Source organism: Pelophylax lessonae (assembly GCF_965119305.1).
Source record: "Pelophylax lessonae genome assembly, chromosome: 8".
Taxonomy (NCBI): Eukaryota; Metazoa; Chordata; class Amphibia; order Anura; family Ranidae; genus Pelophylax; species Pelophylax lessonae.
In genome coordinates, this window is record NC_138775.1 from 221280652 (window position 1) to 221300871 (window position 20220).

The 20220-nt window shown below is 44.0% G+C and overlaps 1 protein-coding gene and 1 long non-coding RNA gene across 2 annotated transcripts in view; one reads left to right on the plus strand and one right to left on the minus strand.

Annotated features, from left to right (window-relative positions):
• The first annotated feature begins 1777 nt into the window (after positions 1–1777).
• The window catches only part of KIAA1614, a 76323-nt gene continuing 57880 nt past the window's right edge, over positions 1778–20220 (plus strand). The window contains exon 1 of the mRNA XM_082265439.1: positions 1778–2254. The gene's annotated coding sequence lies outside the window, so the exon portion shown is untranslated. The remainder of the gene's footprint in view (positions 2255–20220) is intronic.
• Positions 18313–20220, minus strand: part of LOC309561494 — a 103659-nt gene continuing 101751 nt past the window's right edge. The window contains exon 3 of the long non-coding RNA XR_014225570.1: positions 18313–18407. This is a non-coding gene — a long non-coding RNA (uncharacterized lncRNA). The remainder of the gene's footprint in view (positions 18408–20220) is intronic.

Here is a 20220-nt window from a genome sequence, read left to right on the forward strand (position 1 = left end):
TTTAAATAGGAAAGTATTTTATAATTACTTCTTTTAATCTTTTTTTTTTATTACTTCCGGTTCTTATGCCTAGGCAAATGATGTCATGCATCTCAGGAGTCCTCAGGAGGGGAGTAGGGGTTTCTAAGCTAAGCATACCCTCCTGCCTGCATGGCAGAGCTAAGGGCAGATGGATTTCAGGAAGTAAATACTACATGAATCATCTGCCCTTACATGAATCATCTGCCCTTACATGAATCATCTGCCCTTACATGAATCATCTGCCCTCTATAGCTTGTGGAATTTGGGAAGTATATCAAATGATTCTTCAGAATTTCCAATGGAGCGATGTGCCAGAAAGAGACATCAGAATCGTCGCTGTCGTCACTTTCCGTACCTGATGATGAATTTTACCACGAATCGCTATCGCTCAGTTCTTCAAGTAACTCTGTTTCGGTGTCACTGTTTTCCAGTTCGTCTAAAAGCGCTTTTGCGCAAAACTAACGCTTTTTGGACGCCATGGTTGTTCTCTATTTTCCAGGCACAAAGCACAGGAAGGGCACTGGAAAAGTCACCAGGTGCAATCCTGTGGTGAAATGGCATGCTACAGTGTAATCGGGTAGGATCACAACTTTGCATCATGTCATTTAGTGTATTTACATTTTTTTAAATTGCTGCCGGTTCCACCCCCCTGCGTCGCAACATTCGCAGGGAAGGGAAGGGGAAGACAGGTGCTGGCATCGGCTGAGCGCAGAGAGGGAGGACGGCGAGGGATCGCAGGGGAAGGTAAGTTTTAAAATGTAAAACAAGATTTCCATGCAAAAGAATGCACCGCTTTTAGCACAGAAATCTGGACATAATCACATCGCCAGGGAGGTTAAGGGTCCATTCACACTAGCGCGACTTGTCAGGCGACTTGGTCGCCTGACAAGTCGTGGTCGGTCGCTCGCCATTGAATAGTACAGGAGCCGTTCTAATAGGAGCGACACAAGTCGCTCCGACTTAGAAAAAGGGTCCTGTACTACTTTGGGGCGACCTGGAGGCGACTTGCATTGACTTCAATTATATGAAGTCCGTGCAAGTCGCGCCGAGGTCGCGGTGCAACAGGTCGCCCCACAAAATCCTGTCGCGCCAGTCTGAATGGGCCCGCTATCAGGAAGTGCAGGATCATATATATATATATATATATATATATATATATATATATATTTATATATATATATATATATATATATATATATATAATATATATGTGTGTGTGTGTATTACCAAGCGGTAATGAATGTTCTTCAAAAGTACTTCTAAATTTTGTTTGCTTTTAACATTTGATTTTGGAACAAATGTCCTTTCCTGTGTGAAAACCACAAAGAAATTTTCTTGTCACTGCGTTCCAAAATGAATGGTGAATTGACCGCACCACCGGATAGAAAATAGAATGAGCGTTCTTGAAAAGAGAAACTTTTAACAAATTTCTACTATTGTATATGAATTTATTCCAAGCTACATCAGCAAAAACTTTTTCTACGTGAACTTTTTTATTTGCCCAGAAGGAGTTTCGCCAGCCGTCACCTTCCATCTGTGCCTTGTCTCTTTCAGACATTAGTGGTTCTCCTCCCTCCCAGTCTTTCCTCTGGATACATTGTAAAGCCCTCTCTGTCCATGTGTCATAGGAAGCATTAGCCTGCCTCCCCCCACAGCTGACACTCTCTGCAGGCAGGCAACCTCCTTGAGCAAACTGTATGGCTGTGCAGAGGGGCTGGTTAGATATTGTCTGAGAAGTGCAGACAAATAGAGGGGGTGAGTTTCATGTAGAGGAGGAGTGAGGGAGAGGAGAGAGGAGGTCATAGACTGAACTAAGGAAGGGAGGGAGTTCAGGCCAGAGAAGGAGAAAGGCACACAAGTCTTAGGGGCTGTGAAATAAGCTGGACGTAGTAGAATCATTGAGAAAGGATTAGCTGGTGACCGAGGACAGTTACTTTCCCTCAACTTCCTGCAGCATCTGGCAAGCTGGAAGCATTCCTGGAGCCGGGATGGGAAGAAGACGCTGAAGCTGCCAAACTCGCATAAAGAGAATTCTGAGTTCAGAACAAGCAGCTCACTGTGTGCCCCCCAACGCCTGAGATGGGCCAGACGCACTGCCATAAAATGAGTCGCCCAGGAACCCGACAACTCCAACCAGGTGTGTGAATTGGGGGACTGGGGGCTGCTGAGGCCACAGCAACACATGGAGACAGAGGAGAGCCTCAAAGAGACTGGTCTGCGCTGCCCACAACTGGTAAGTCATACAACACCGCTGCCATGAAATTAACCCGTGTTGTCACTTTAAAATGCCTGCCGTCTCAACAGGAAGGACCGCCGTGTACGGTGTATACAGGTTTGTAGAAAAGTGGCGAGAATCCAGGCGGATTTCACTGATGGGGCCTCCTAGTCCTCTTTATTGGGCTTCTCCTCTGCCAGCGCAGATGTTTGTGTCCGCACATTATACGGGAAGAAATAGGTGGTACCTGTTTGTCGTTCAATTTTATTTTTACCAGGAAATAAGACAAAACCTATAAGATAATGGCACCTTGGCTTCCCCCAGAATGTTTGCTGTGCCCGCCTATGAGGCCCTTCCATGAAGATGGGCCCGGAAAGAAGGATCAGAACTGCGCTTCGGAGTACTTGGGCCCGTAAAGTGTTAATGTTCTTTTATGTTGTAGCTCTGAATCTCTGGAGAGGATCAGACAGCACAGCTCACTTTTGTATAAACTTTTATTTTAACCCTCTTGGTCTGCCATGGTCCGATCATGGATTTCCTTTAGAAGGTCACCATCATTTTAGTAATCGGGGTTACATTTTTTTTTCAATAATTCCAATTCCTTTCCCTTCTATGTGAGTATCTTAGCTGCTCCAGTTTTTGGAATAAAAGCTGCGTTTTATGGTAATTTTGTGTATGTAGACAACTTACAACTGATCAGAAACCGATCAGTTTTCTGCTTTTTTATGGCAATGTATACTGGTATATTCAAAGTTCTTATATATCCATTTTGTGAGCCTTTGGCATTATCCGAAGGAAGACCTTTTTTGTTACCAAAACCAACCATTTAGAATGTTTCATTCCTCAATTACACTGTCTGGTTGCCATGGCAATAAAAATAGTTTTGTCTTCACTTTCAATACAATGGGTCATATCCATCAGTGTCGATTGTATTCGAATTGTACTATACCATTTTCTCCAGCAAGTACCAATACTTTCGGTCAAGTAGTCGCCTATACCTTTGCAGTGGGATTTGAGCCCATACAAAATGAATAGGCTCAAATAGCACTGCAAAGAATCACATGCGATTTGAACAGGAATGTGGTGCAATTCCTGTGCAAATCGCATGCGGTTTCCTGCACCACCATCTGAAACAAATAGAAAGGGAGAAGAAAGGTGCCAAGGAACCCAATATAGTGTAGTAAGTTGGTTTATTAATACAAAAAGTAAAAACATATAATATTGCACTCGCATGGTGGAAGCAACAAAAGGCATTCCATGATCAGATGAGTCTAAGTACAGGCTGGTGGGTGGCCTGAACTGCTGGTGGCTGGGGGAGAGAGCCGGTGGACATGGGGGGAAGACAGCCACCTCTGGGAGTGAGGACCAAAACTGTGGGAGCGGCAGGAGGAGCCCAAGCCACAGCCGCTGATGTCTGCAGTCGGATCGGGAGATGGATCTTCGCTGGTGGAACCCATCTTGCAGGGAGGTTTCTGACACCGCTCCTGTGTGAACCCAGGCTGAAGTCACTATGACAAGCATAGGTTCACACAGGAGTAGTGGGGGAAACCACGTGTGATTCAAACAGGAAATGCACCGCATTCCTGTTCAAATTGCATGCGATTCTTTGCAGTGCGATTTGAGCCCATTCATTTTGTATGGGGTCAAAGCACACCGCAAAGGTATCGGCTTTGGTTATCTGAGCATTTGCACACTCATGCAAATACACGATACCGGCATCAATATCAGTGCAACCCTAGTTTTTACCAATGGTGGAATACAGAGAGAAGATGGTATAATTTCCAATAAATGTGGATATGCCACTTATTGATTACCTTCCCGAAAAACCTTTCTCAACCTTTTTGACTTGGAGGATAACTTGAAATAACTTTCCAGTCTTAGGAAACCCCTGCTAATAATTATTAAATCTACAGCTAACGGTACATTAGCAAGGTAGCCAGTTGGAATTAAAGGTCCACTTCCTCCATTCATAGGTCATTTTTCATTCATAGAAGCTATAGTATATCTATAAGGGGGGGGGGGCAACGTATAGTCGACACTGTAGATGAGTAATTTTTCATTCATTGAAGCTATAGTATATCTATAAGGGGGGGGGGGGCAAGGTGTAGTCGGCACTGTAGATGAGTGCATATGACCGGTCCTTCAGCTCAGATAATCCCCAGAGCACCAGAAGACAACTGCGGTGGTCGGGGTGATCGTAAGATTTTGCCTAATTCTTCAGCCTTTACCCGAATACAACATTGACTGTAAGTAAAGTCCCTTGTGCTGATGTTTTCAAGTCTCTAATGACTTGGTTTATAGTTTGTGTATCTTCTATTTATTTGGAATACACTGATGGATCCGAGTGCCATCATATTAGACCTGGCACAGGAGCTTACAGTGTATTGTTCCTTCAACAACTGTGGGCAGTAGCCTATCCGCCCCTGTACTATACTATTGTACTTTGAACTTCGAGATGTAAATTCCATAGAAACCGCATAAATTGTCCAACTGAGCAACAGTCAAGTATGATATTTACCACAGACTCTTCTGCTTGAGGTCAGCATGGTTAATCATTGTGCCACCTTTTTATTATGATTTGCTTTTAGAACCCAAATACACTAACCAGAAGTACCTACAGACTAGTTCCAGTTATTAAAAAACAATCCCTACATATTTTTAACCCAACACTGACATACACATGTACCTATGTTTTAAAAACGTGTTCTGTAAATTGCATCATCACAATTCGTATCTCTTACCAGAGGAAAATCGAATCTTCAGAAAAAAAGCCATCCTGGCTGATTTCAATTTCAGTCCACCATGGCAATGGGGGTTGTCTTTTGCTGCATTTTATGACTTCCAGGCATGCTATTGTTTGCCTGAACCTGTAGAAATTTCAGGTATCCAATCGCTAGCATGCTTTCTCAGTACCTTAAACATTGAATCCACTCAAGATATTTTTCTATGTTTTGAGTTGCATGTCTGACCAGGCTTTTCTGTTGTCCCATTCCTGTTAGGGAGGTCTTCCGTCATCCAAAGAACATAGCCGCCAGTAAACCGCCAGCCTAAGTAAATTCTTGCTATGTTCCCATGGAGAATCCACTAAATAGCATGGGGCATATAACTTCTGCATCTCCTGGCCTCTAGGGCATTCTCTGGAGGAAGACGTGGAGGGTTTGTTTTAGCTGGTGACAGTGGTAATGCATCTTGGGAAAAAAGAGCTGCTTTCATGAACATGATTAGGGTGGGGGGAAATCTTCTGCCCTCATCCAGTCAGCGAAAAGGACTCAGCAGGAAGCTAGACTACCACCCCAATATTGGTGCACTACAGTCATATTAAAAAAGCACCATCCATAAATACTGCCCTATTTCAACTTTACATAATTTGAATTGCTAGTGCTACTATCTGGTCCACCTGTAGTCTGCATTTTCTGTTTAGGGTGTATTCTATAGATGTCAAATGATCAATCATACTTAAGCCCCGTAAACACGATGAGAAATTCAGAAGGGAAATTTCGTCCAACGACCGATCTGCCGATTTTCGGATTGTTAGTATGGTGCTTTCGACAGCAGACTCCGACTTTTCGGCTGACAAAATCCTGATGTGCAGGCTATAAACTTTTTGTTGTGCGTAATACAACGTCCGATTTTCGTCTCATTAGTACAGATTTTGATGGGAAAAAATCTTAAGTGCAAGACTAGGCATGCTCAGAAACGAAAGAACACATACAACACAATCCAACACATGACATCACTTCTGAAGTAGAATTCTGCCGTACGGGAAAATTCGTATGAAAAAAACCTCTTCACTTTCCACATCAGACTAGCATGCCACAAAAAAACGAACGACAGATCGTTCGATAATCTGATCGTGTGTACGGGGCTTTAGACTTCATGGACAAAACTTACTACCTAGGGCAGGGGTCTCCAAACTTTCTAAACCAAGAGCCAGTTTACTGTCCTTCAAACTTTAGGGTGGCCGGTGTTCTATCAGATTGTCAGAACGTCTGAAGTGATGTTCGGACAAGAACAACTTACTGCGCATGCGCCATGCGTTCCAACATGGCCGCTATGCATTCCAATAGGTTCGTAATGTGACCGAACACGAAGCAGAGGCCGACATCTTACACCCATGCAAGTCTTGAATTTTACATTTTATTCTAGCAGTAAATTCCCCTTATATACTGAAATATACTATTTCACCACAACCGAGTAAAATAGTCTTATTTCACTATATAATCAGTTTGTTGCAAAGCAGTGCGGGGTGTACCAAGATGGCCGTCGCAACCTTCTACTTGCAGGTTTCTCGCTTTATTTACTAAATTACAATAATAATAGAAATGGGATACTGTTCAGTCTATAAGGTGAGTTCACTGCTAAAATAAATGTAAAATGCAAGACTTGTGTACTTGTGTGGGTGTAAGAAGATGTCCACCGCTGTTTCGTGTTCTGTCACATTAGGTTGCAGAATCTGATAGGTAGCAGTATTCTGATAGAGCACTGGACTGTGGACTGTGGCCCCTGTGTCAGTGGAATTAAACAATGTCCCATCGTTTGTATTAGGGGGTGTAATAGTGCCCCATTGTTGGTATCCATCAAAGCAACAGTGCCCAATCATTGATATCAATGGGAGGAATAGTTCCCCATTGTTCGTATCAATGAGAGGATTAATGTGGCATAGTTGGTGTCAGTGAGAGGATTAGTGCCCCATTATCCGTGTCAGTGGCAAGAACTTTGCCCCACTGTTGCGAACTAATACCCCAAGGGCAGGACAAAAGCAAGCAAAGGGCCGCAGTTTGGAGACCACTGACTTAGGGTGTACTTACACTGGCAGTTTTAACCATACCTGGCACAGTTCATCCCCTTAGTTCAGTTCATTTGTGTAGTGTGAGTGCTCTGTACTATGCCCAGGAATGGTTAGGCTCCATTCACATACCAGCGTATCGGATCGCGGGCAGAATCGCTGAGATTCTGCATCACTGCAAATTGCGGGATGCCCGTGAAATTCCAGCAACTTGGAATTGCACCCCAAACGTGGCGCGATTGTGCCATGATTGTCGCCGATGAATCGTGGTAAAATCGTGCAAACAGAATCACGGGATGCCTGTTGCCCAAATAAAGGACAAGAACTTCTTTTGGACGACCGGCATCCCGCGATTCTGTCAGCGTGATTTTTTTGTGGTTCATCGGGAAACAATCGCGGCAAAGTCACACCACGTTTGGGGTGCCATTGCAAGTCACAGGAATTGCACGGGCGTCCCGCAATTTGAAATGATTCAGGATCCAATACGCCAATATGTGAACAGAACCTTAGGTGTACCATGCTTGGGACCACTTGAAAGAGGTGGTCCTGGGTATGGTTCATTTGCGGTCCAGTACGGTTCACTTCAGTGTGAGGAAAATGATGCTTGAGCACAGAGCTCCACATAGATCACTAATCATGCAAGCAGGGAACACTATAGTCTGGTTAGCAGAGGTGATGATGGAAGTGTGCCTGGGAACGCTTCTTTTCAACTACAACGTGAGTGCAAATCAGTGGGGAGGGGTAACTGTGCCAGGTTTGAGTAGACCCTTTGTTACTTCTGGGCAGCCCTGCTCAGGGAAGGAAGGACCTTGTTAAGATCACTTGACTAGGATGTCAGGCTTTATGGATCAGTTGAACAATGAATGGGCAGGGCCAAGTGCTGCACAGAATATACCACAAGCAGTACGGTGATTGCCACTGAGGACAACCTTCTAAAAATGCTAGTGGCCTGACCCTTGGGCTGCCCAACTGACGTCAATAGTTTGAATCAGTGACCTGAGACAAGTAAGTGGATCAGAAAAGTAAGAATTTCTGCATATTTTGTTGATATCTGCATTTTGGCATCTAAGGAACTGTCACTGACTGTCAGATCAGGAGGTTTGGAGTAAGCTTTGGTGATGTCACTACTGTGTTGAACATTGTTCTCCTTGCTGGCTCTGACATTTGGAACCAAAGCCTGTCACTACCAAGATGGGCCACCTCCACATAGAGATACAGTGCACAACAAAACATTTTAAAGTAAGTAATGGGGGTAAAGATCAGCTGCTGGGGGGGGGGGGGGGCACAGGGCATATTGGTGACTAGTACTCTGCCTGCCTTCTTTGGCACAGCTTCCAAAGTTCAGTTTTCAGTTCTTTTAAGTCTGAAGTATTTTTACAGTACATAACGTAATCCCAATGGAATTTCAGCAAAACCATAACTCTTTCAGCAAGCAACTCTTGCTTAGAATAGATATCAACATGTGGAAGACTTAAAGCGTAACTCCACTTTTGTTGAGAAAAATAAATATTTCCCTCTGGGTGATCTCTGTACACTGCAAGGATTATAAGAAACGTTGTTACTCTGAAGAAATCCCTGTTTGTTCCTCTGTGCCAGTAAGTCTAATGGGAGTGGTTGCATCATTACAACCAGCTGCTGCACCTGCAGGGCACTAATGAGGAAAACTTGCAGGGTTTGCATCCCTTTAAACGTGATTTATTATTGGAAGTTCTCACCAAAAATGAATTTTTTGTTGCAGAGGATGCCTTAAATCAGACTTTTATCTTAGTGTAGACTCCTGGGAAATACAGTGAGCCAATCACACAAGCAGGAAATGTTTCTGGGGGCGCTCTGTACCAGGTAGCCATGTTGCATTGCATTTTCAGAAAATTACAGCGGCTGCAGATTGAAAAGGAAAGGTAATTTTTAATAACATTCAATCATAATATGACTTGTGTCGCAATTGTATACACTGTATTACTTTTTCTTTATTTTCTATTTTTTCCCCCACGAAAGTGGCGTTACCCTTAAGGAAAAAAACGATAGAAGCCCTGCGTGCCCACAGCATGTTAAAGTTATTGGGGGCGGAAAGGGCAGTATAGTGACCATTTATTCCCATTAATGTATACTGTATGTGAACTCACTAATGTCCCATAGGCTTGAACATGCTATTGACAATTTTTAAAAAAATGCAGCTGTGATCCGGCCAATGAATGTCCTTGTTCATACACTTCCTGTTATAGGACAACAATGCTCTGTCCCTGTCTAAGTGTCCATATGTGTTGTCACCCTGTCACACAGACTTCTGATGGATACTACAAGTGGACAATTCAACAAACATTACACAGGCATGGTCTGCTGTTGTCACCATCAGAAAACCTACCCTGAGCAATGCCATGCAGCTATTGCTGGAGCACATGTATGCAGACAAGAGGTGGCTACAAGATATCAGCAGCATTGAGATGCAGCAAAGGTATTTCATACAAAATTGTAATAGTTTGCTACACAGTCCTTGAGAGCCCTTTCATACTGAGGTGCTTGAAAACTGCAGCTCTTTTCAGGCGATAGCAGTGCGCTTTTTTTTTTTTTTTTTAAGGACATTTTTAAGGACAGGTGACTCAAAAACTGCTTCACGAACCATCTTGAGGTGCTTTTGAAGCATTTTTCGGGTGCTTTTGAGGCGCTTCCCATTCATTTCAATGGAGAGGGGCATTTTTGAATGCTCCAAAGATGCTGCTTGCAGTTTTTTTTTCACCGCCCCGCCAGCTGTGCCAGTGTGAAATTATTTGTTGATTTCAATGATAATAGGTTTTCGTGAGCTTTTCTTTAGCGCCAAACGTTTGAAAAGCAGTAATACAGTTTAGATTTATATCTTCTTCTTTCAGTTTTTTTTTTTGCTTACCTGCAAGGCAAAGGCATAATGTGCTAGTATGTATCCCATACTAGCATATTATATGAAACTTACCTGAAAATGAAGTCTTCCAGCAATGCAATGTCATCACTGGAGACAGCTTCCATCTTCACCTGTCTGTCTTCCTGGGTTTGCAGACTCGTGCTCTGTGACTGACCTGGAGCTGCGATGACGTCACTCCCATGCATGCGTGTGGAAGGGGCCAGTCACAGCACAGGGCTTTGAAGGAATGGCATGGGTGGCCGTTCCTTTAGAGTGCATGCGCCAGTGATGTTAATGGCTGCATGTACAGTAAATATTTCCTAAACAGTGTTTAGGAGATATTTACACTACTTATAGGTAAGCCTTAATGTAGAAAAACACACAGAAATAACCAGACGCTGGAGGACAGTCCTATGATGGGATCAGATATTAGATGAATAATGCTGCCGGGGGTGCTGCTAACCCACACTCAAATCCAATGAGACAGATAATAGCTGTAGACCTGAAGAAGGGGTGTACCCCGAAACATGTAGTCCATTGACCGTTCCTGGCGTTTTTTCCTCTCCAAACAGTAGCTGGCCACCCTTTTGTCTCCACTCTGCACACTCTCATTGGTGATCTGCCCATCAGGTGACGTAATTTCTTCTGACGTCATTTCTTCTTGCGGTCTTCTCAGCAGGGGAGAGACACAAGTGATTCCGCGTACTCTGCAGTCACTGTCGGCACCTTACCTTGATGTGGCCGGTGCCTCTACAGTCAAGTGCAGGATGGCTTTCGTGGCATTCCCTTCATTCTCCATCACGGAACCCTTCTATTTGGCCTCTTATTGCCCGCATTGCATTGCATTGCCCGCTCCGCATCCCATCCTCCTCCTGGGAACACAAAGTTATTAGTCATCTGCACTGGCTCCATTCAAGGTACTGCCGTTTTGCCATTTTCCATCTGGGTTTTTTTATATGGTGGCCAGCGTCCTCTACTATTTGTATTATCTACTGTGAAACATTTATTGTCAATAGACTAAGACTTTTGGACTTTCATTTTGCAAGCAAATGGTTCTTTGGGTGGCTGGGAGTAGCGCTTTTTATCCCACTTAAGCCTTAATATAGGCCTGGCTATAGGTAAAATTTAAAGATGGAAGTTTACTTCCTATTTACAGTAAAGATACTCTATCACTTTGCCCAGTTAGGACTAAGTGACATGCAGGGGAATTCATAAAGCTGGTCTAAAGCAAGCCATAGATTTTGACATTTTTCTTTTATGCAACCACGGGTTGCAGGAAAGAAAATCACTCCTTTTACCCATTAACACAATCTTTGTTGATGGGGGAATCCTTCCAGCTGAGCTATTGTGTTCTTCCAGCAGGAGGCGAGGGGAGCCATCGGTGCCAGGAAAATCGTGATTACTGCTAGCAGCTGTAGCCACTGGCAATACTCACATGCTAAAAATCCGACATGCTGGTTGTTCCCAAGTCAATAGATGGATTGGCTTGGGTACAATTAGCCTGCCCATAGATCAGAGGTATCCAACCTCTTAACCTTCCTGGGCCATATTGGAAGAAGAGGAATTGTCTTGGGATGCACAAAAAAAAACACAACTCCTTCCCCAGATTATACTATTACGCTAAGTTTACACTGTAGCAGGTGGTTGCGGGTGCAGGAATCACAGTTGTTCTCGCATCCACACCCACCCGCAGCCAAAACGCGATGCTTTGTAGAGATGTGTGGAGATGCCATTTACTCTTAATGGCACCCCCATGCATCTAAACCTGCAGCGCGTTTGCAGGTGTGGGAACAGCAGGGAAAGCGCATGGAGCTTGCTGATTTTTAAATATGGTGCAGGCACCTTTTTTTGCAGGAAATACAGGCACAGCAGCTTATTAAAGTGAGCTTGTCCACCAACCCAGCAGTCCCATCACCTCATTCCCAGTGTCGATGTCCGTATGTTACCATTGGATACAGGAAATGCACTTCTCCATAACCCTGTGCTTGTTCTTCTTCTGGGGCCCCTAACACATCTTTCTCTCCGTGACTCCAGGCTAAGTCCCTAGGTACTCTGTGCCGCGAGGTCAATGTGAGGAACAGGTCGCTATTGAAAGGGCCAAGCACAACCAAACTCTTCCATGCCAAAAGATATTCTTAGATGCAGCACTTAAGGGACAAGAGAAAAATCCATATTGTAAAACCATATATTTTAATAACCTAAAATAACAATATCCACTCACAGGCTATTACTTTAAAAAAGCTTGCACAGAATAACTCAGCATTTGTTTCTAGCCAGTAACCCAAGATGTTGATGAGACTCCGCCCTATGTGATGTCAGTAAGTTCCTCCCACTTCCCCGCATTGCAGTCCTTTGAGAAAGTCTGGCAAGGATGCAACACGTCATGTAGGCGGAGCTTCATGATGTTCGCATGTAGGGGGGTGTATTCGGGGTCATCCCTGTGTACAGGGATAGGCACTCTACCTGTCTCTGTACACCAACTTATACTTGGTCCTAGAGACTAAGTAAACCTAGTCCACAGAATCCACATTTATCATTGAATCGATACTTACAAACATTACAAAGCATACCGTCATGTCAATTCTCCCATTCATGTCAGATTTTTTTGTCAATTTTTCTTACTTTCTACGTCTCCCGGCAGCAGCCTGCGCCATGTCAGCTCCTGGTATCCAGTTCCAGAGCGGAGTATATATCTGCCCTTCCTGTCGTAATCCTGCGCATGTGTTGTACTTCTTATCTTGCTGGCCAGACTCGGTATTTGCGCAGCCTGCAAGTGCCAGAGCTTTCGCAGGATTAAAATGGATGCCGGCGAGTGCTGATGATGTCGGCACGGCACCTTTGTAAAGGGCTTGACAGCCCACTGAATGCGCTGTGATTTGGAGCAGAAAGGCGCATGCGCAAATGATGTCGCTCCAAGGGACAGAGGCCGATTTCTCACAAACGGTGCAGGTGTGGGGAATATAAAACCGAGCTACATGTAAGTTAATGTATTGGGCATTAAATGTAGGAAAAAGGTACTATAGTAGAGTTTACAGCCACTTTAATTGCTAGTATTGTTATCTACATGCTGGAAGTAATTATTTTTGAATTTGGTGCATTATTACCCCCCCTTTTTTTTTAAAAAGTGACACTATTAGAAACTACCTGAATCTGTTGCACGTGTCGATAAAAGTTTACTCAAATGGGCAGCAGCGATTTTTGAATTTGGGCTATTTTAAAGAGGAAGAGGAATTAACAATTTATTGAATTACTTCCTGGTCTCTTGACAGACCACCCCCCCCCCCATCCCCCAAAACCACATTAACTTGTACCATATATACCTGTGCTATACTCCCTCACTTCTCCATTTGAGCTCCCACAAAAAAAAAATCCAGTTATGGCCTCCTCCCATAATTCAAAGCTAATGCTGTCCCATTTAGTGGCCAGACTCAGGAACACTATCATGTGATGTCCTCAATCATATGTAAGCACTAACACTAGTGTGTGTAGGGTTTGATTTCTGTCTCTGATGGAGGAACAGAGCCCTGGAGGGGTGTAGAGTGGACAAAGTGAGTCACAGGGTGCACTACCAACAGCAAGTTTTTCAATAATTTAAGAGATCTGCTAAGTTGCATACTGGGAGATGTTCTGCCACTACAGCTTAGTGTAGCATAAATGTATTCAGCAATAATGAATGTAGCAACTTACTCTAAGGTAAGGTTAGACAGGTACGATGGGTGTAGTGGGCTCATCCATCTTCTTCTCCTGGGGAACTGCCATAGAGGAAAGTGGTTTAGTGCTGGTGGTGTGGGGAAGCTGTTGTTCGGCAGCCTGTCCATAGGCTTCAGCAGCGGCGGCGGAGCGTTCGCAGGACTCCGGCTACCTGCTTCCGGTCTGACCAACGTCACTTCCTGGTGGGAAGAAGATAGGGGTTGCACGCGTTTGGAGCATCCGTGCTCCTTCGTCAGGCAGTCTGCCACTATAAGCCCTTATGCGCACAGGGCGTTTTTCCTGGCGCTTTTAGGAGCGTCGGGATTTTTTTTTTTTACAGCTTAAAAACACCTCTCTATGTTCTTCTATGTGTCAATGCACACACAGGCTTTTAGAAGCTAACACAGCTATACGCGTGTTAATGCTGTATACGGTGTTAAGTCGCGTCAAGCGTTTTTAAGCTGTAGTAATTGGATTGGGGGGTAGAAAACAGAAGAGGGCAGAGAAACTTTGCTAAGCGCTGACACGGCTAAATGCGCATTAACGCCAATGCAAAACACTTCTGAAAGCATGTTTTTACAGTCGCTTTTCGGTACTGGCTTTGCAGCTCTTTTTTTTTTTTTTCTTAACGCCCTGTGTGCATGAGACCTAAACCGTAGAGAGGTCTTGGTTTAGATTAGGGCTCTTTAAAATAACCTGATTTTATTACTGACAGCTGTGCTTCTTAACAAGCTTTACAGTAGCTGGAAATTGCTTCATGGGATGTCCCTGACCAAATGGGCCCCAAGATCCTGCAGGCGTGATAACATACAAACACAGTGTAAACATGCTGGCTAATGATGGCCTTTTATCTGTGACCTGTCAATGACTTTCTACCTCCATCCCATGCCCAACTAACAGCCAATCCTCCAGAGGCCTAAACAGCCCCTTGCTGAAAAATTCAAACATTCATTTCATTGATTTTCAGCTCTTGGCCTGTAATCCAGACACTTGAATGACAAATGCTCCCATGAACAAACAATCCTTCCAGTTGACCAAGGGGCTGCACGTTCTTAGGGAGGAATGCTTTGATTGCTTTGATGCTCTTTTCACAGCACCACCATTCATAAGCTGTAAAATGGCTGTAAACCGAAAACAAGTGTACTTTTGGAGTCTGTCAGCATAAAGGTCCCTGCGGCTTCCGCAGTGAAAATCAAAATGAAGCCCTGTTCAGTGTAAGAGTACCCCAGATGTATTATGTTTTCTCCTTCTGTCAGAGTTGATGTATACTTTTGGAATTCCGCAGATTGGGAATTTGGCTTGTGACTTCCCGATGTGGTGCTCCAACAATCCACATTCCGCATATTTGACATCCACTGTATATTATGATAATGAGAAATTTGCTGACATAACAGAAATGGATCACACAATGTTTTTTTAATGTAGAAGAATCTTAAATGCTAACTTAACCCAGTACTATAAACTCTCCGGTATGAGTAGAGTCTGGTATGTTAAAACCCACACGTGTCTCACCTCCTGGCCTCCATCACTGGGAAAATTTGGCTGAAGTACCTATTCCTTATGCAACTATTGCTATCACACCTAGCTTTAAAGTGGTACTAAAAGTAAAAACAAAAATGACATATATATGTAGCCCCCTACAGGTAGGTGCTAGGTAAATGTATAGTGGGCTTTGTCTGCCTAACAGCAGAGCCATGTTTTCTTTGGTGCAGGTAGGTTGTCATGGCTACTAAGTGTGTCTGCTGAGAGGGGAGTCTCCTCACTGGCCCTGTGAGAGGCTTCCCATTGGGCAGTGAAGGAAACCCAATCAGAGATACATTCAGGCTTGTAACTACCCCAGAAGGCAGATTCTGCTGCAGAGGATTCTGGGAGTGGGTATAAGTCTGAGGGGAGTGCATGACTCTGCGTCTTTGGCAGGAGCAGAGTCCCAGGAGGGAGAGAACGGCTGTCTCTCCTCCTGTCTGCGGAGGAGGATCTCGGGATGCGGCCTGATGGTCCAGAGAGTGCTGAGCTAAGCTGAGGGGATCCGGTGTTCCGAGAACCTGCGGAGAGTCAGAGGGGTCTAGTCCCAGAAAAGTGAAGAGAGGATGACCAGCGCTACGGACTATAATATATGAAGGGAGTGTGAAATAGAAGGTGTAAGCTGCCACCAATCAACCCTTAAGTGCAAGGGTGAAAGTGAAAATAATTAAAGTGTGACGATTGGTATTGGCGCTACCTTAAAGTGATAAAAAATACAATGCCTCAAAATGGCGTGAATGAAAATAAAGGAAATTGAAAAACCCACAAATGTCAAAGTGTCACCGATTGTTGTGAGTGAAAACTCCTTAAGAAATTAGTACAAAAACAATGCATTTATTAATCAATAAATCAAATCAACAACCAATATGGTGATATGTGTAAATAACAGAATGTATATATAGTGATAAGCGTGAAATAAGGTTTCTCCCACAACCACAAGTGTATTATCAGGTTATAATTGCCTGATATGTGTGCCACACATAATGTGATTGAGTGATGAATAAATGCTGCCAAGTAGAGTCCATAAATGGCCACTAGGTGGCGTTTTCCATACGACCTGTACAGCGAGCGATATGAAGGGGGTCTCTTCTCCGTTGCGGGGGAGCAGCTTTGAGCCGATGATGATGCCCTCCAAATCACTCAAAAAGAGCGTTTGTAAGTAGAGTCCATATTCTCTAGTCCCAGGAAAGCCTACACAGGTCGTGAGTACTGAGGGTTGCCCCTGTGGGTCTGCCTGCAGTTAGAGGGGACCACTCCAGGAGGGGTTCGGGGATTCAGTGCCTGCTAGTGGTGAAAGGGTGTACCTAGGTTGAGGACCTGAAGTGACAGAGGGGGTACATAATCAGTGGACCCTGAAGAGCTTAAAAGGGGACGCCTGTGGTTTGGGCCCTGAAGTGATAGTGCACAGTGTGAAGTGTGCCAGTTGAGAGTTGCAGCAGTACAGGAACTTACAAGGAGCTTTCTCAGCCAGTGTGGTGCTGGAGGGAGCCATTCAGTGACTCTGAGCTATTGTAGTGTTACAAGTCAAGCAGTTCTACAGTCCTGGATCTTCTGGACTAAAGTCGAGGATCCAGCACAGTTTCAGTAATTACACAGTGTTCAAGCGTCAGGAAGCGTTGGCTAGCGTTGGCTGGTATCAAGACAGCACTAATAGGCAATTTTGAAAAGAAAAGTCCTACAACTGCATCTAGCAGACCCACATTAGGCCACAGGCCTGGAAAACCTGCTACATATATATATATATATATATATTGCAGTCTGTCAGTAGCATTAGTAAAAGCACACAGTTGAATAGTAGAAGTAAACCCAATAATTTAACAGTTTCAAAAAAACAGAGCCAGAAACTCCCATTGGTTGTGCTCTCAATCAAACTATCCAATGGCTGGTGTTATAACTGATCACATGGCAGTGTTAGATTAAAGGGAGGCCAAGATCGCAGCTTCCGCAAAGTCAGAGAATGGAGGTGTACACATATATACAGGCAGAAATTATCCCCGTCGTGCTTGGTGGGCACTACTGCCTGTCGAGCATGACCCATTCAACTGTATGAGGCTGGGCCGCAAACACTCTACAATCGCATAGATTTCTAGGGATTAAGACAGATAGTGAGGAGGCAACATACACCCAAAGAAAAGTGATCTACTGTGTAATTTGTCTGCACTGTATACACCATTTAGCAATAACGTAATCACCAACCATATCCTATCAAGGCAAGACCCTTTAAGTTCTTAAAATGCGAGATGGGGTCTCCATGAATTGAACTTGTTTTTCCAGCACAGATGCTCGATTGGCATCAGATCACGGCACATTCAGTAGGCTGTCAAGTCAACACCTCAAACTTGTGTTCCTCAAACCATTCTTGAATTTATCAGATCAGGTCATCTTCTTCGATTGCTCCACGGTCCAGTTCTGATTGTAGGTGCTTGTGACTGTGGTCAGCATGGGCACCCTGACTGGCCTGCAGCCATGCAGCCAAATATGCAACAAACTGCAATGTGCTGTATGTTCCGACACCTTTCTGTCAGAACCATCAACTTTTTTAGCAATTTGCACTACATTAGCTTTTCTATTGAATCGAACTACACAGGCCAGACTTTGCTCCCTATGTGAATAAGCGAGCCTTGGCAGTTCATGACCCTGTTACAGTTTGCTGGTTTTCCTTCCTTGGACCACTTTTAGTAGGTCCTGACCACTGCAGAACATGACCATCCCATAAGACCTGCAGTTGAGGAGATGCTCTGACCCAGTCATCTAGCCATTACAATTTGGTCCTTTTCATAATTGTTCAAATCCTTATGCTTAACCCAATTAATCTGCTTTCAACGCATCATCTTCATCTTCACTTTCAGATGCCATTGTAACAAGATTTTTACTTGTCATTGGTCATAATGTTATGACTTAGTGGTTTAAATACCTGATCTTAAGTAACGATATAATGATTTGTAGATTGGTGATGATTATTGATTTGTCGTAAGCAACAGTAAAGGACAACCACTGTATAAAGAGAAAATAGGGCTGCCCCATATAATTATGTAGCTACAAAGAAACAAGACGTATTACAATGTTGATAAGACTTTTTACAATAAGTTCTTTTCTACATGAATACTTGTAACAGCATGCTTGTTCCAGGTCGGTGACTCAAAGTATTGGAGCTAAAGTCTGAGACAGCCAAAGTACCAACAATTTTAGGAGGAGATCAGCAATGGCAGAATTCATATATCCTTCAATACAGGTTTCCTTTAAGTTGAATGTTATTGTTTTTGCACAAGTGGAAAGCTTTTGGGTAATCATCAGCCTTTGGCCTAGAAAATGAGAAAAGCTCTGGGTTGTAATTGAAATGAGAAACATTACAATATATTTGTCCTACCCCTGCTCTCACTGCCAAGTTTCACCATTCTGAAATTCCTGAACACTACTGTCTTTAGCCTAGTCTGTCTCTGCCATCTCAGCATGTTTGCTTCTTGGCTTGAGTGGGTAAATCTTCAGACTAAAGACAACCATTGACAAGTTCAGGACACAACATCACCTAACCCCCTGTGCTCAAAACATTTTCCTAATATCTTTTTTTTTCTATTGCTGGATTGCACTTTTAAGGCAGAGTTGATGAACCTGTAGACATGAGATGGTGTTCACTTGATAGCTGATGATTTGACAGTGGAGGACTCACTGGGCATTTAGCCCTAATGCATTAGATCCCGGCATATTGGTGTGGATGGGAGGCTCAGACGCACCATCCAGCCCCGCAGCTGCAAGCCTGAAAAACTCAATGAGAGGATAAAAGTTACTGCGTCTGACAGGGCTGGATGATGCACTGAGCAGTATGTTCCCAGGGACTAATATCTGGAAAGCTGACTGCTTGTGTTCATACTGCCAAAAGCATTAGTACCACTTGGTGCACCATCCGTCCCCATAAAGTTTTACATGCTGACAGCAGCGGGCTAGAAGCTGTGGCTGTGCCCTCTGCCTGTACCAAAACATCAGGATTTTATGTACCAAACACCCAGTGTGCATGAAACCTTAACCGCTTTACCCCCGCTCACATTGCTGCTACTGCGGCAATGTGGCTCGTTATCGTCCAGCGACGTAGACCTACGTTGCTGGACTCCTCCCCTTGTGGGCGTCGCGTGCGCGCCGGCGGAGGCTTGCTCCCGCTGTGTTCAGTCACAGCAGGAGTCGGGCCAGGGGAGGAGCAGCGGCGATTGCCGCTGCTCTTCCCCGATCGTTGGGTAATCGAGTGTGGAGATCCGCCCGCTTGTGTAAACAAAGCGGGCGGATCTCCTAAGTGACAGGCAGTGACAGATTGCAGGGTTCAGCATAGCTGAACCTGAGATCTGTCCCTGTGTCACTCAGTCACCTCCCCCCACACATGTCAGTAAGCACCAGGCATACATTAACCCCTCCCTCTCCAATAAAATTAACCCCTTCCCTGCCAGTGTCATTTTTACAGTAACAGTGCATATTTTTAGCACTGATTACTGCAGTAATGTCACTGGTACCCCCAAAAGTGTCAAAAATGTCAGTCAAGGGTCTGATCTTTCTGCTGCAATGTCGCAGTCCCGCAAAAAAATCGCAGATCGCCGCCATTACTCGTTAAAAAAAAAAAAACACCAAAAATGACAGAAATCGTTCCCTAAGTTAGTAAACGCAATAACTTTTGCGCAATCCAATCAAAATACACTTATTGCGATTTTTTTTTTTTTACCAAAAATATGTAGCAGAAAACAAATTGGCCAAAAATGATAAAAAAAATTTGATTTTTTACATTTTTTGGGGGGAATTTCATATAAAAAAATGGGAAAAATTGTATTTTTTCAAAATTTTCGCTCTTTTTTTGTTTATAGCGCAAAAAGTAAAAATCGCACAGGTGATCAAATACCACCAAAGGAAAGCTCTGTTTGTGGGAAAAAAAGGACGTCAATTTCATTTGGGTACGGCGTTGCATGACCGCGCAATTGTCAGTTAAATTCGCACAGTGCCGAATCGCAAAAAGTGGCCTGGACATAAGACAGCAAAATCCTCCGGTGGTAAAGTGGTTAAAATTAGCCTTTCCCTCCATAAGCAGAGTGTTTGTTCTAATCTACTCCACCAGCTTTTTCAAATGTACTAATATCCCCA